The sequence below is a fragment of the Danio rerio genome, chromosome 1 (assembly GCF_049306965.1).
Source record: "Danio rerio strain Tuebingen ecotype United States chromosome 1, GRCz12tu, whole genome shotgun sequence".
In the NCBI taxonomy this organism is placed as follows: Eukaryota; Metazoa; Chordata; class Actinopteri; order Cypriniformes; family Danionidae; genus Danio; species Danio rerio.
In genome coordinates, this window is record NC_133176.1 from 55096840 (window position 1) to 55111758 (window position 14919).

At 34.6% G+C, this 14919-nt stretch overlaps 2 long non-coding RNA genes across 3 annotated transcripts in view; both read left to right on the forward strand.

Annotated features, from left to right (window-relative positions):
- Positions 1-14919, forward strand: part of si:ch211-145g9.7 — a 72944-nt gene that overhangs the window by 20638 nt on the left and 37387 nt on the right. The gene's annotated exons all lie outside the window — the stretch shown is intronic.
- On the forward strand, positions 1970-4802 carry LOC141375090 (uncharacterized). The gene is made up of 3 exons (XR_012382255.1): positions 1970-2004; positions 2117-2275; positions 3207-4802. It is a non-coding gene; the product is annotated as an uncharacterized lncRNA (long non-coding RNA).

A 14919-nucleotide genomic window follows, 5' to 3' on the forward strand; every position in this document is an offset into this window, starting at 1 on the left:
TGGGTTTCTTCCCTGTGCTCTGGTTTTCCCCCACAGGCCAGACATGCACTATAGGTGAAATAAATAAACTATATTGGCCAAAGTGTGTGAGGGTTTGTGAATGAGTGTATATGGTTGTTTCCCAGTACTGGGTTGCAGCTGGATTTTAAAAAGGAAGCGTGGCATCCAACCCCACCCCTAACCCCAACCGTCACTGGGTGATGAGCAAATCGTACTAAATTGTACGAATTAGATTGTACAAATTCATGCGAATTAGCCACTGATTTAAAAAGTTACGAATTGCGTGAGATTGTTTTGCATATTCATATGCATGTGACTGTGTCAGTGTTTTGCAGTTTTCTGCTTTGGAAAGTTCAAGCATGTTGAACTCTGACCTGCGAAATTGCATCACGAGACTGCTTGAGAGACCAATCGATGATCAAACATGACCTCTGGATACAAATTTAAAATATGGTCCAATCACTTGCTTATTTTTGTTTAATCACCTTGTTTAATCCCGCCCCTTTTTGCACCATCGTACAACAGAATTTCGCACTTACAAAATCTAGTGAATCTCTATAAATGAATCTTTTTTACCTTTATTTACTTTTTATTTAAAAATTATTTTATTTATATTTACATTTCAATCAAATTTTTATTTACATTTTTATTTAGTGTTTACAATCACTTTTGGTGCAAAGATCGGAATTTAGGATTTTATTTAACTGGCGTTTATATTTAAACTTCCTTTTGGTTGCCGTATTTTATTTATTTTTTTATTTTATTTTATTTTAATATTAGGAGACAAACATGATCACTCTGTAGTTTAGTTGCTGAATATTATTTACACTTACTTATACTTACTCCCAGTGCCATTTATTTCGAAGTTGATATTTAGTCACCATATTGGTGTTTCGTAACATCGTAACATCTGTTTTTTATGAGGTGGGTTGATAGCCCAACACTAAACCCCCATTTAGCTTACCCAAAATAAAATAAAAACTGCTAAATTTCGCGATCTATTTGCGATCTATTGACCTTATTCTAAAATGTGGAAGTGCGCCTGTTTTCGCGATTGTCTTAGAACTTCCGATTCAGTCGCCTATGGGAGAAATGACTAGGAATAATAAACGGCAGAAAACGGTCAAACTACTTGCTCTACAAACAAATGTTTGCATGACTATACAGACCAAGTAGAAAAATATAATAAGAAAATATCAAATTGCAACATCAAGCAGCGTAATGAGCAGTTTTTAACGTCAAAAAATAAATGGAAGTGAATGAGACCGGAAGTCTCAAGCCAAAAAGATTCAAATGGCAGCGCCCGCTCGTCGGCGGAGAATACGGTCAATAATCCCTAATAATAACTCCTGTAGAGGAGTCCTACAACATTCTGACACTCGATGACACTGGAATACCCTGTCAGAAAAGTCTAGTGGCTGGGAATGGGCTTTTTACAGTGTCTGCTATAATGTTAATGTTGTTTTTGGTGTGTTACATTAATGAATATGGCCACTGTTTAAATGCACAGTACTGTTACGATCTTATTGGCACATTAGATCGTTATTATAACATTATACATGGCTTCAGTGATTTCCTGAAGATAAATACCAAAAAATAACACAACTGGAATCTCTACAGCAGTCGCCATCATCTGAACTTATATGAAGCAAGATATGGCGAGGACATATGGTGACCTGTGCAGGTGATGTAGTGGTGTCCCAATTCTTAGGGGTACATTTTGAAGCCCTTTCCCTTAACCCTCGGTTGCAAGGGCTAAGGGGAAAGAGTTAGGGGTACAAAAATAGAATTGGGATTGGGCCTTAATCTTCAAATTAGTCTTTATATTATTATTGTTTCAAATATTATCAATCAGATAAGTGACATATGTAGAAAAAGTGTGTCAAATTACTTTAGTGTCTTATTCTTAGTGTGGCTTCTCTCTTTCACTCTCTGTCTTTCTCTCTGTGTGTTTGTGTGTGTGTGTCAGATACAGTTCATCTACTGGCAGCAGATCAAAAGAAGGTGCAAAATGAATCAGATAATGAAAGTGTCGTTGACTTTTGAGAACTCTTTGTCAGTGTTTTTCAAGGATGTCGACGTACTTCTGTTGACTATTACCCTTCTCTTTACGCAGGTATTACAGGGATATTAATGAATATGTTATCTTATCATCATCATCAGCGATGAAAATAGTGATTTCATTAAATTCTCTGAAAAGATCACAGCTTCCAGATTCCCAAAAGCTGCACAGCAGATGTGTGAACTTTGCACATTTGGCTCAATGTTTCAACAGGTGAAGAGTTTTTTTTTTATTATTATGGTTATTGACGTCAATAGATGACGAGCAATCAGTGAAGCAATCCATGAATCAGACAGCTTCCTTCTCCAGAACTGTCGACACTTTTCACACATTTACTTTGTTTGCTCCTTTAATGATAAATCAACACAATCTCACTGCAATTCGTAACTTTTAGATTTAGTATTAGCCACTTCTAGCTAATTCTTCCCGCGTTGGTGTGGGTTTCCTCTGGGGGAAACTGGAGCACCCACAGGCCAAAGACATGCGCTATAGGTGAATTGAATAAACTAAATTGGTCATAGTGTGTGAGTGCGTGTGAATTTATCAAAGCAATCTCACAGCAATTCGTAGGTTTTAGATTTTGTACTAGCTAATATGAATTAATTTGTACAATCACATTCATGCATTTTAGTATGATTTACTCATCCCGCAATGAGGTGTATGTTTAGCAGTGGTGTTTGGGTGAAAAAAAAGAGTCTCCCTTGAATATTTGCATACGAATTAAATCATAAGAATTTGTACAAATGAGCCACTTTTCTGACAATACAAATAGTTATGTTTTTTATGAGATTGGGCTAGATATGGTTAAAAACACCAGTTAAAAAATAAGCAACCCAGGCTCATTAGAAATATGTACCTCAGCTTGCATTTCTGTGAATCTGGATATATGGTTGTTTCATCGCTCGTTTCAGATGACAAATCCACTAGAGGGCGCTGTGTATATTTTTGCAAATCTGAAAATCTTAATATATTAACTATATTACTTAAAGGAGAAAAACGAATGAAAATTGTTAATGAAATCAATGGGGTTGGATGGAAATGTTCATATCCTCATATAATTGGGAACGTCCGGTAAAGAAGTGGATCCACTTGTTCTCTTTTATCATGACGATGCTTGTGCTCTCCATTTTATTTCCATTCATAGATTCTTGGAATTTGCCTCTAGATTTATTCCTGCTGCCACTCGATGTCCCGCTTTCAGAGAAACATGCTCTTCTTCATATATGTTGGTGCACACGCATTAGTACTTCAGCCTCAGATGCCTTCTCCATTTCCGTAGATCCCCAAATAAGTGCTTTATTAAAACTCACCAGGGTTGTAACTATACATTGCTCAGCATAAATGAGCACATCCCGATTTGAAAATATTTTTATGCTCTTCTCTGTGAAGATATGCAATATATTTTGGTGCATTTGAACAAAAGAGATTTATTAAACACATATATTTACTAAAATAATATTTTGTCACAGAGCATCTTTAGAAGTAGAAAGATAGTATGTTTATATTCATGCGAAATATTCCAAAAAAAAATGTACAAACTACAAAATTTCAACAAAATTTTACTTATCTATTTTTGTTCTCTTAATATTTTCCCCTAACATATAAGTTTGGGCTACTAATTTTTGCACAGACTTTAACTGAGTGTGAAACTCTTGATGGTTTTGTTGGTCTCATCTATCAAATTCGATCTTTATATTTTCTATTGGATTTAGGTCAGTGGATTAGCTGGGCCATTCCACAGCTTGATTTTCTTTCTCTGAAAGCATTTAAGAGTTTCCTTGGCTAATGTAAATATTGAAATGAAGCAGCAAATATTCATTTTCAATGATGAAGGGCGGAGGGTTTCTGAAGAAAGATATAATTTTGTGAGATTTCAGCTGCTGTCTGGGCTTTCACTGCCTTTCTACACCTCCCTTTCTTCATGTGTTCAATACCCTTTTCTCTGCGTCATTTCATTTTATTATGCATAACTTAATTTGTAAACTAAATAGATTTGTTTTCTTTGCATATTTGGATTTTGTTGGTTGTTACCAACATCCGGGAAAAAAATTGTTAACAGCACCACTGAAAATAATGTTTTGTGAACAAAATAGAGACGTTCAATACTTATTTTTCCCGCTGTATATGCACAAATATAATATTATAATGCATCTTATGGAAAATATTAATTTAAATGAGAGATTTGTGAAGGGTGTACTCTTTTATGCTGAGCACTGTATACATATAGGAGAAAAACTAAATATTGCAATGTCTGTTTTTGATATCATGAAGCTTTATAAGTCACTGATCTCTCTGAACTTGATTGCAGTCTCATCGAATCACGTTTCCAGCCTGATATAGTTTTTTCTTGTGTCATTTGTGGAAGAGAAATGCGCTGTAGACTGTGCAGAAATGCTCCTAACTGTTTCCTTTATGCCACTGTGTTTCACTTCCTTTTCTTTGTGGTGAGAGAGAGAGAGAGAGACTTTTTCCTTCAGAAACACTTCCTGAATCAGCGCTCAAACAAGGCTCTTAAAATTGCCGTCCGAGAAAAGGGAAGCAATAACTAACTGACCAAAATGTGCTTTTTCTTAATTTTTGTGTTGATATGTGGTGTTGTCTGTTGTGTTCAGTGTATCCGAATACAAGCCTGTATGGTCCAAGGCAAGTTCCTCACTGGGGACGATAAATTAAAGTAAAGTAAAGTGGACTTATTTGAGGATGTTTATATGGAAACTAATAAAAATGTGTTGTGTAAACTTTTAAAAGCATTCAGGCCTAAGAAATTGTATCGTTTGTAACTTTGACAAATGAATAACGATTAATTTTATTGAACTGTTTATCGAATGAAGACTACACAGTATTATTTTACATTTGATCATTTAATTACTGCTGAATACTATTAGACTCCTCTAAAAACGATGAAACAGTGTTTATTTAATCTATCTTGTTCATTATTGAATTCGTCTTTGCTTGTAGATTGTTTCTTATGTTTTATGCAGATGAACTCCTCTACAGGATCATCCCAATCAATCTAAAATAGTTATTCAACAATTCTAGTGAACTTGTATTTCTATCGCAATATCTATATCGCAAAATGAAAAAAATATTGCAATGCTAGCCCTAACTACAGAGTAATTTTCATTAGAGTATTCACTCATGATTTACGTTTACACATTTAACAGATTATTTTATCCAGAGTGACTTATAAATGAGAATTAAAGCCGCTGTGAAATCAAAATTAAGCTGTCTAGATGTTAGCATCAGTCATCAAGCTGTAGTGTGCTCCAAAACAGTGATGGCATTCACCTTATTTATTGCCTAAATGGATCAACGATCATTTTCACTTCATCTGAAGTTCTTCAAAGTTAAAACTTGAGCACTTTGTGTTTGGTATCAAGTGTGCTCGTTTTCTAAGTCGAACACAGCCCGTCTCCATGTTGCTGTGGTAACCGGCCTGTGAAGATGATCGCAGGAACTGTTATGTAATCAAAAACTAAATTAAGGAGGGCCTCAGAAATAATATAAGCGGGCTTGAGATTCTCTGCCGTCACTATATGAAATGCGCAAATAAATCCCTGTGTTCACTTGTGCCAGATCAGAAGTGTGTGTGTGCGTTTGGTAGAAGAGGCTGTGTATGCAATCATAGGCTCTGTGACGCATTCGCTCCCGAACACCAGCTGTAGAGCCTTGGCAACACGACCCTTCCTCTTCCTTCACATGCTCCGTTTGATTGATGGGGCAAATCAATTTATTCCTCCTTTAGTTTGTGCGTTCATTTATTTTGCTCTCAGACTCTGATGCGGAGGCTGGATGCAGCAGCCTTTCTGAAGCAAAACTGCATGCCATAAGCCGATTAAGCCCAAACGCACATGCAAAAAATAGTGCAATAACTGTGAAGCTTTTCCTGATAATTAGTCAGAAAATGATCTGAGTGGAACTAATGAGTTTATTTAGCTGGAAAAGTTTGCCAGATTTTTACATTTCCTTATGTTTTATATCCTTTTTTTGCTCTCACTCAAAAAATTGCTGGGTTGTTTTAAACCAATAGTTTCAAACTCAATTCCTAGTGGGCCGCAGCTTTGCATAGTTTAGTTCCAACCACCTTTAACGCACACCTGCTTAATAGTCTCTAGTCTTTCTTGATTATCAGTTGTGTTTGATTAGGGTTGGAGCAAAACTGCAGAGCTGTGGTTCTCCAGGGATTGAGTTTGAGACCGTTTTAAACCATTGTGGGGTCACATTTGGACAAACATATAATTTAAATGACACAGTTTTGCCCATATTTGACCAAACAACTCAGTATTTTTATGCTTGTTTGGTGTTTGTTTTGCATTTGGTATAATGTGTTTTATTTTATCTTTATTTTATTTGTCAGATATTGACCAATAACTTAACATTTTTTATATATATAAAACATTTTTGTTGTTGTTGTTTTGTTTTGAAGAGTTGTTAATTTAATTAATTGTTTATATTTTTTCGTTTTTGATTTTTTTAATTCAATAACTTTTTTGTTTTTGATAATTTTTTATAATTTTTTGATGAATTTTTTTATTTAGTTTAATTTTTATTTTTATTTAAATAATTTTTAGTTGTAATTACTTTTTTGTGTGTTTTAATGAATTTTAAATTAAATACATTTTTGTTTTAGATAATTTTTTTATTACATTTTATTATGATGTGTTTTTTATTTAATTTAATTTACATTTTTTATGTTGACAAATTTTTTATTTAATAAATTTAATAAATGTTTTTATGAATTTTTTATTTAATTAAATGAAAAAATGGGTTTAGAATATTTTTTATTTAATTATTTTTGTTTTGATAAATTTTTATAAAATTTTTTGTTTTGATTAATTTTTATTTAATTTTTTTTGTTTTGATTATTTTTTATTTATTTATTTTATTTATTTATTTATTTATTTTTTATTTTTTGAAATTTTTTAATTTGATTAATTTTTAACTTAATTAAACTTATATTTTGATGAATTTTGAATTTAACTTCTATTTGTTTTGATGAATTTTTTTTATTAGAGATTTTTTTGTTAATTTACATTTTTTTGTTTTGATGATTTTTGAATGGTTTTTAAAAATATTTTTTATTACTTTTTTGGTTAATTTAATTTAATTATATTTTGTATTTTTATTTTTTTTGATTAATAAATTAAATTATTATTATTGTTTTTGTTTATTATTATTTTTTTATTTTAGCATTAAGTTTAGTTTTTTGTCTTCAATTTAGTTTGATCCTTTGTGGGTGCTAAAAATGCTTATGATCTTACAATTTTACCCCAAGAAGCAAACTTGAGGCAAAACACTAAAATGTTATTCATTCAATTTAAATCCCCAATTTTGGATCAGATACGGGCAAACCCAGTTGTTGGGTTTAAAAAGAATCCAATCCAACATTTTATTTGAAAAACAACCCAGCATGTTTTTTAGAGTTAACCACAAGAAGTGAGCGAGATGCTGCATGCTGTAAGCGTTTCCTTTGGCACTGTTTGTTTCCCATGATTGCCACTGGAAACCAAACTTTATGAGGCCTTCATCAAAAGCGAAATCAGACCCATGCGATGAGCTCATCCTGATGGAGAACATGGGCTCAATTACAGAAGTGACTAGAAAACGCTGTGTTTTTGGCTCCAGCATGATCATGTGATCATATGATGATCAGCTCTCTGCATGGTCAGCGGAGTGTATCTAGTGAAGTCCCAGACCACAAACCTCCCCGAACAAGCTCCCTGCAGCCCCCCAGGTGAGTCCGTGGGCGGGGGGATGAGCTTGACTCCAACTTTCCCCCTCTGTAGCGGTGAAGTCATCTGTGAAACTCAGGCTTGTTTTCTCAGGACGGCTGCAGGGATTTGGCCTGCTCAGCCTGGGGGATTCCCGTCGGAGTCTGAGAATTAGTGCATTTTTTATTATTTTTTTAAGTGTGTGTTTGTGTTTAGTCTGTCGGTGCTTCTGTCATCAGTTCAAAGGCTGTCTGAATATTTGAGCATATAAAAGAAGTGCTCTCCTGTTTCAGTCTGCGGACGTCTGTGAGTCGCTTTGAGTCACTGGCCTTCCCCACAGCGGGACCTTAGAGCCTGTGTGTGTGTGTGTGTGTGTGTGTGTGTTAATGTGCACAACACTGTGAGAAACCGACAGAGCAAGTGGCATTCACTCCATGAATGTCACTCACTTGAGGTGTCAGACTATCATTTTTTTTAAAGCAGAAAGGAAAATATTTAGTCGTTGTTGTTGTGATGCTTATTAAATATTGATGCACTCTAAAAAATGCTGGGTTGTTGTGACGTTGGGTTAAATATGGACAACTCCAACGTTGTTTTTTTCAATTCTTTTTAACACAACTTTTAAGGTGTCACGGTGGCGCAGTGGGTAGCGCTGTCGCTTCACATCAAGAAGGTCGTTGGTTCAATTTCGGCTGGGTCAGTTAGCATTTCTGTGTGGAGTTTGCATGTTCCCCCCGTGTTTGCGTGGGTTTCCTCCAGGTGCTCTGGTTTCCCTCACAGTCCAAACACATGCGCTTTAGGTGAATTGGGTAAAGTTAAATTATCCGTAGCGTATGTGTGTGGATGCTGGAATATATGAGTGTTTCCCAGTGATGGGTTGCAGCTGGAAGGGCATTCGCTGCGTAAAACATATGCTGGGTAAGTTGGCGGTTCATTTCACTGTGACGACCTCTGATTTATAATGGGACTAAGCCAAAAAGAAAATGAATGAATGAACACAACTCTTGACCCAACAATGGGTTACAACAACCCAGCATTGTAGTATGTAGTTAATATCTATTAAACAATAATACTGCCTTCTTCCTAACACTGTTGTTCATTAACATATTTAGTGTTTGTCATTTGATATGAACTTAAAGTCTCTCTCTCTCTCTCTCTCTCTCTGTCTTTTTATAATTCCATTAAGTTTGATATTGACATATTACCCAAATAAAAAAGGGCAAATGTGGTTTATTAAGAAATGCAAATTAAAAATAGCTATAATATTTTGTTCTGTACTGATGTTTATTCAGCAGTTAATTGAAATAATATTGTTTTGTTTATCACATGTAATGGTGAATATGACATTTTTAGATTGAAACTTTAGACCAAAGATATCTTTATAGTGTGAAATGTGATTTATCTTCTACTTACTATGCTTGGTTTTTAAATATTAACCACAGTATGTGACCCTGGACCACACATTAAATAAAAAAAATGAAAAAAAATAAAAATTATATATATATATATATATATATATATATATATATATATATATATATATATATATATATATATATATATATAAATTTTTTTTTATCAATTTTATTTTATTTTATTATATTTAAATTTATTATTTTTATTTTATGTCGTTTAATTTTATTTTATGCCTTTTATATATTATTTTATTTTTGTTTTTTGTCTTTTTGATTTTTATAATATGCCTATATTAGTAACACTGATCATTCATTTAGTTTTGTTATATTAAAGGTAGGTGATTTGGAAATATTTTCATGGAACATAATGTTTACGTAATACTGTAATGATTTTTGCCATGAAAGAAAAATCAATAATTTGGACCCATACAATGTTATATTTTTGGCCATTACCACAAATATACATAAACCAATACCCTTATTTTATGCCTTTATATTTTATTTTTTATTTCATGCCATTTTTTTCATCTTATGCTCTTTTATTTTAAGACTTTTTTTATTTTATGCCATTTTATTTTATTTTATGCCATTTTATTTTATTTTATGCCTTTTTTATTTTAGGCCTTTTTATTTTAAGTCTTTTTTATTTAATGCCTTTTTATTTAAAATATTTTTCTTTGCTATTTTATTTTATGCCTTTTTTATTTTATGCCTTTTTATTTCAGCCCTTTCATATTTCATTGTATGTTTTTTTGTTTTATTTTATGCCTTTTTTAATTTTTATTTTATGCCGATTAGTACCACTGATCAGAAATTGAGTTTTGCTATATTTAGGGTAGGCAATTTATCTTTATGTAACATTTGAATGATTTTTTGCCATAAAAAAACAATAATTTGGACCAATAAAAATATAATATTTTACCATTACCACAAATATACCCCTACAACAGGGCTATTCAATTAGTCAGTCATGGGGGCCAGTTTATGAAAAGCATTACATACTTGCAATAATGGACTTGCGTGTGGAAAAGACATAATATGTCAACGGCTTGCTGCTAGTTAATCCAATGTGGGTTTGTATTGGCAAACCTTTAAATTGCTGCAGCTTTATTTCCGTGCAACAGAAATGCGGCATTGAGAAACCTTTAATGATCTTTTCGCCAATTGAATAGAATAACAGGTTCTTCTTTGGCATCAACGGCTACTGTAGAACCTTTATAGAATCCACAGAACCTTTTCATTCCACAAAAGTTCTTAATAGAGAAAAAAGTTCTTCCAATCAGAGAAAATATACTGTATAGACTATAAATATATACTGTAATGGGTAAACAAAATTGGCCGTAGGTGTATACTGTAAGTGTGTGTGTGTGAATGAGAGAGTGTATGGGTGTTTCCCATTACTGGGTTGCGGCTGCCTAAAACATATGCCGGAATAGTTGGCGGTTCAAGGGACTAAGCTGAAGGAAAATGAATGAATGAATAGACTATACTTTTACATAAGCTCAAGCAGTAAACAAAATCCGCATCTTATTCCACTGTACCTCCTCATGATCTGAAAGAAAAGCGGTGTGTGTGTGTTTGTGTAAACATGTCTTAACCAATGCATTCAGCTCTGTATGAAGAGACTCTCAGATATGTGTTGTATTGAGTGACTCACGAGCAGCTGTAGAGCCTTTAATCAGGAGGAGATCTGGACGGTGACTCTCTTCATCAAGCCCAGAACAGCAGCCTGAAGATTTTGGGGGAGAAAATAAAGCCATGTGTGCCATGAGTGACTCAGGAATGTGTCGGTGCTGGAAAAAAATGTGTGGAGGAGAAAGAAAAAAAAAAGTCTGATTGCATCCTGAGGTGTAAATTGTTTCCAATCAAACTGTTTTGGGAGGCCTGCCAAGATAGAGGCGTTTTGGGAGTAAAAGCTGAAAACAACATGTGTGTTTACTCAGGACACTCAGCGGGGGGATTTTGGGAAGGAGAACGATACATCTGATGACTTCTGGAAAGATCGAGGGAGATTTAAAGCATGCAGGGATTTTTTTTTTAATGCTTCAGTGCATCAGATTGGGTTTCAAAGCTCATGTTTGGAAACTGACTTTACTGCGCTAGATCCTCAAAGTCAAATTTTAGTTTGAATCATTTTTAGATTTTGGTGAACTCATGATCTTTAACGAAATACTTTGCCTTTTTGAAAATAGGCTCATTTTGAGTCCCCTACAGTTGAACAGTTGAGTTTTGTCATTTTTGAATCCATTAAGCCAATCTCTGGTTCTGGCAGGAGCACTTTTAGCTTAGCTTAGCATAGATCATTGAATCGGATTAGACCATTAGCATCATGTGTAATCTCTTAGCCATATCAACCCAAAAAATAGCAACTTTTTATTTTTGGTCGGTTTTAGTACACTACAGAAGATTCTAGCATTAAATAGAACTTATCTTTGGTCATTTTTGAGTGATATGCTAATGGTCTAATCTGATTCTATGATCTATGTTAAGCTAAGCTAAACGTGCTCGTCATCCAAAAATGGTAAAACTGTACTGTTTAACTCTAGGCGACATAAAATGAGCCTATTTACAAAAAAGGGGGAGTGTTTTTTTTTTTAAATCAAAATAACTTTCACTGCCTAGTGACTGATTACTGGCATGAAGGCGGAGTTAACCTGTCAATCACTTGAGTTTCACCAATAGCAAATCCCACCCATCTGAAGAACACCTAATGGACAAAATAAAGGTCCAAATATTTTTGCATTTAGCTGTTTTACTGGGATGTGTCACGATCACCAGCGATCTACCCAGGTAGCAAATGATTCCATCCCAGATTTGGCATAAAGCGTGCACAGCAGGTTTTCATCTGACATTGGGAGACAGCATGTGGGCCAAACATAACCCAGGTTTGGCAGAGGTGGCACCATCTTCAAGACATGGGCCAGATGTCAAATGTAGTATTTGACCCAGATATTAATAATTGATATGTGGGCCACCTAAGTTTGGCCTTTCTTGACCTTTTGACCTCTAAATACTTTTAAATGATTTTAGAGTAAAGAAACTAAATTCTAACAATCAGGTTGCTCCAAGAAAAACCACACCCATAATGCTCCCAAAGCACAATGCTTCATGGGTTTATCATTTTCATTGCAGTCAGGACACGCCAACATATCTGGCTTACTTCAGACCCAGTTATGGGTTATTAACTTGGCCCACATATGGTCCATGTTTGGCTATTGTCCGGAAGCCAGACTTGGTCCAGACATGCACCATAATTCACTGCAGTCTGGGAACCAAAGCAAAAGCAAAAATTGTGTGGGCCAGAGATGGGCCAGAGAAATTTTGCTATGTGCGTATAGGCTTTGCAGATTGCTGGAAAGCATGCATTATTACCTGGACTACAATTCTGCCACTTTGAACTACAACTCCCATGAGGCACCTCATAAACACACCAGTTCTGGATCACCCCTGAGTAAACACACAGGTGGTAACTCATCATGGACTGATTATCTGGACTATATGTTCACCTCTCAAACACACACACACACACACACACACCCATTGCTGAGTCTTATTTACCTTGCCTTGTTCTTTCATGATTTTTGATCCCTTATTTGTTTTGTTTATGCTGTTTGTCTCCTGCACTGACCTTTTGCCTGATCACGACTCTGATTTTGGGTTATCCTCATGTATCTGTTTGTTCCTATTTGACCATTGCCTGTCTTACTAAGCTATCAATGAACTGTGTTTGGACCCTCACTCCCTGCATATTTATTTTTAATATCTGTATACCGTAACATATACACTAATTTTCACAATGCATCTTCAAAATACAATAACACACTGCATAACAGTCCTATATAGTTCATATTACAGTTAAATACTGTGTAATTTACCAAAATTGTTAACAGCATAATACAACACCTCATGTGTTTAAAACAAAAAAGTAGTTTCTCATAATATACGCCTAAATATGAACCGCACTATTACATAGATAAAATCAACTCTCAAAAATAGAGCTGCTTGTCAAAAAACAGTCTGAGTTGTTATTAAGCTGTCTGAGCTTCTTCTATCCTCCTATTCTCTGCTGTATTGTTTCATCTGGCCGTGTCCTTGGAGAATCTCTCCGGTAATTTCCGCCCTGAGGGCACCTTGAGGTGGAATGGAAACCTGTCTATTTTTTGCGCTCTCTGTAATGTCTCACCCATGTTCGTTCATGTCCTACTCTTTAGCGATCCCACCCACACCACACTGTTTATCTGACCAAAATAGCCTTTCTAGACTGGAAAAACCCTGTGTAAGACACAACATAAACAGTTTCGCAAAGAGGAGGGAGGAAATCGACTTGCTGAAAATGCCACTGTCTGGCTCTCCAGGAGGCCAGAGTTGAGAAATTCAAACATAAAGAAAGGCAAACAGGGGTCACCGACACATCAGAAAGATGATTTAGAGGATATTTTAGATAATTGATGACTTAAAAAAGTACACTACCTGACAAAAAGTATTGTTGCCTGTCCTAGCTTTAGGAACAACAAATAATAACTTGACTTCTAGTTGATCATTTGGTATCAGAAGTGGCTTATATGAAAGGCAAAGGCCTCTAGATTACACTTACCAAAATAAAATATGATCATGCCTTGATTTTTAATTATTTATTTAGGACAGTAAGCTCTGAGTTTGCTTAGACAAAAGTCTTTAACTTAACAGAAATAATGTCAAGTATAAAAAATGAAGTCATGCTGCAGTGAAGACAGAGTAAATATTGTGGATGACTCCCATGAACTTGAAGGACTGCATCCATACATCTCAGCAATGACTCAAATCACTTATTAATGAAGTCATCTGGAACGGCAAAGAAAGCATTCTTGCAGGACTCCCAAAGTTCATCAAGATTTTTTGGATTCATCTTCAATGCCTCCTCTTTTATCTTACCCCAGACATGCTCAATAATGTTCATGTCTGGTGACTGGGCTGGCCAATCCTGGAGCACCTTAACCTTCTTTCCTTTCAGGATCTTTGATGTGGAGGCTGAAGTATGAGACGGAGTGCTATCCTGCTGAAGAATTTGCCCTCTCCTGTGGTTTGTAATGTAATGGGCAGCACAAATGTCTTGATACCTCAGGCTGTTGATGTTGCCATCCACTCTGCAGATCTCTCGCACTCCCCCTTACTGAATGTAACCCTAATCCATGACATTTCCTTCACCAATCTTGACAGATTTCTATGAGAATCTTGGGTCCATGCTGGTTCTAGTAGGTCTTCCGCAGTATTTGTGATGATTGGAATGCAGTTCAAATGATGATTGATCGGAAAAATCTACCTTCTGCCACTTTCCCAAATGATCAACTAGAAGTCAAGTTATTATTTGTTGCTTTTACAACTGAGATCAACGACAATAATAAAATGTATTTCATTTAAAGCAATCAATGTACAACCTCACGAATGATAAAATAAGCTGAAAGAATACATTTTAAGAAAGATCCCATATCTAAAGATGAAAAGCTCTTAGATATTATTAGAGATAAAAAAAAAAAAAGATGGGGTATGTACAAAAAATACATGGCATACTAAATTAGCAGTAAACATGTAGTTTTCACCCAAATAAACTTGGTAATTTAGCATTTTAAAATGAATATATATATATATATATATATATATATATATATATATATATATATATATATATATATATATATATATATATATATATATATATATATATATATATATATATATATATTAGTGTGTTTAG